Genomic DNA, 2,368 nt, shown 5'->3' with positions numbered 1-2,368 from the left:
TTATGTTTTTGGTTATATGACAGGATTAACAATCAGTTATTATATGGAATAGGAAGCATGTTTCAATTTGCAGGTAAGTACCTATTATCCTATAGGATCTTGATTTTAATCATTGATTTAAATTTGATCAAAATCCTCTTTTAGTATCATTGGAACTTCAATTATAGTTAGTTTAAATATCAGTAGTTTGGAATTGTAACTAAGATTGGCTTATAATTATCAAAAGTGTAATCGGATGTTGGACATTGAATTATTTTTTAATTTTTATGATTGATTTATTTTTGTGATTAAATTGTGATCAATGATTTATTTATTTCCGAATTTTAATTCTAATATATAATTAGGATTATAAGACTACTTTTTGGAATTTTAGGATATATTATTAGATTTAGATGCTTTAGATAATATTTTTTCTTGAATGTGATTGGTTTAAAATATATACTATATGGGACAAAATTCTACTTTAATTCTATTGGCTGAAATTTAGAATGGTGGGGCAGAATCAACCAGAAGCTCCGGGTAACCACGTCGCTCGAAAAAACTCTATTTTTATATGGAGAATATACATTTTTAAGGTTAATATGGCATTAAGAATATGATTTCAACGAAGAATAGGATTATATAGGTTATACATCGACTTTTATCACCAAATAGTGCGTAGCCCAGTGGTTGCAGAGTAGCTCAGGGAGGCAGAGGTCGTAGGCTCAATACCCATCGTCGATCAATCCGACTCTCGATGTTCCATCCTGTTTCCTTCATTTCTAAAAAAATATGTTGACGAATAAAACGGATTTCCCACAAAGTACACGTACCTGGTTCGGTGTTGTAGTAGTACGCTCGTATTGCTAACTAGGATCCGACCTCTGATTGTTAGCCCCTCTTGTACAGTCCCCTGGACTAGCTCAGTTTGTTGGGATGAAACACGATTTTTTTTTTTGCTAAGTCCAATAGTTTCAAATCTTGACGCGCAAAAGAAGGCTGGAACGGGGTTGTTGTTTTTGTTTCCCTTTTTGCTTGAAAATCAAAGGAATTAATCACACGAAAAAAGAAAAAACTCTTTTATGAACCAATATAGTCGACCTCAGCCTAGATTTTGACGAGATTTTTGATCGGCTAAAATTTTCATTCTACCTAGCTGATTATGGATGATGTTCTTTACATATCGAGAATGAACAAACGCATAAAATATCTACTAGGTAATAATCATATGCCACGCAGTCGCCTATTTTTCGAAGTTATCTAGGTTATGATTTTACTTCATGTCCCAAAATATTTATAATTGGCCAAGTAAAATCTTTTAATCTAGTACTTTTTAGGTAAATCAACTAGATGTTTAACGAATATCTAGTTGATTTGCATTGCATATGCGTTTGTGTATTATGTTATGTCTTCTTTTTATGTGAATTGGATGATTATATTGCAAATGAAAAAAAACAGGGTTACAATGACTAGAAAAAAACAGAAAAACAAAAGCAAGAAACAAGATAGGTTTGAATGTTGCCTTGCTATAATTAGGAAACATGCTCCCTAATGAGAGGTTCAGACACTCTTTAAACCATCTTGGTTACCTAAAGCAACATTAAGTTCCATACCTCTACTATTATGTTTATCTAGGATTAGAGCAGGGTTCCCTTTGTAAGGATGATTTCTTTACATCAACAACAAGTTTGTCAACTACTTTATTTCTTCATTTAGGTACGAAATTAATACCCAAAAAAGTATTACATTCCTTCAAAATTTTCATAGTTTGTTTAATAAACCTTAATTTTCTCAGCACATCAAGGAGTTTTCTCCTCTGGTAAAGGCTATGATCCTTTTACAATCATCCTTTATTAAAAAATTAGTTAGCTTCATATCTATAGTCCATTTTGCAGGATACAACAAGCTTAATTCTCTCGTCGTCTCATGCATCATCTATCAATATTAGTCCAAGACCTGCATGTAAGATAGGAGATATCCAAGATGCATAAAAGTTTATTTTCAAGCAGTCTAAATAAGATCATTTCCAAGAGCTTAATTTTCTATTTAGATAACACTTTGACTGGTTGTCAAACTTTTCTTTCCAGAGAACATACACCAAAAATTCAGATATCTCTGAATGGTAATTGACAAAGGTGAGTTGTATTTTTCTTGGAATATTCTAGTGCATCTCTCTTTCCAGATGAACCAACATTCTACTGCACAAGTTTCAATTATGCTTTCACCACCTGCAGTCCATAGCTGATACATGATCCTTGAAAGAGATATTAAGAGCCATCTCCCTAATTCCTCCTGAAAAGGATGGAAGTGCCCAAATAGTTTTTGCATAGGAACAGCCGGAAAATAATTGTTGTAAAGTTTCAACATTATTACAAAAGATATAATTTGT

This window comes from Papaver somniferum, chromosome 8, assembly GCF_003573695.1.
Source record: "Papaver somniferum cultivar HN1 chromosome 8, ASM357369v1, whole genome shotgun sequence".
NCBI classification, from domain to species: domain Eukaryota; kingdom Viridiplantae; phylum Streptophyta; class Magnoliopsida; order Ranunculales; family Papaveraceae; genus Papaver; species Papaver somniferum.
The sequence above is the reverse complement of the archived record's forward strand: the minus strand, read 5'-3'. Positions refer to the sequence as shown.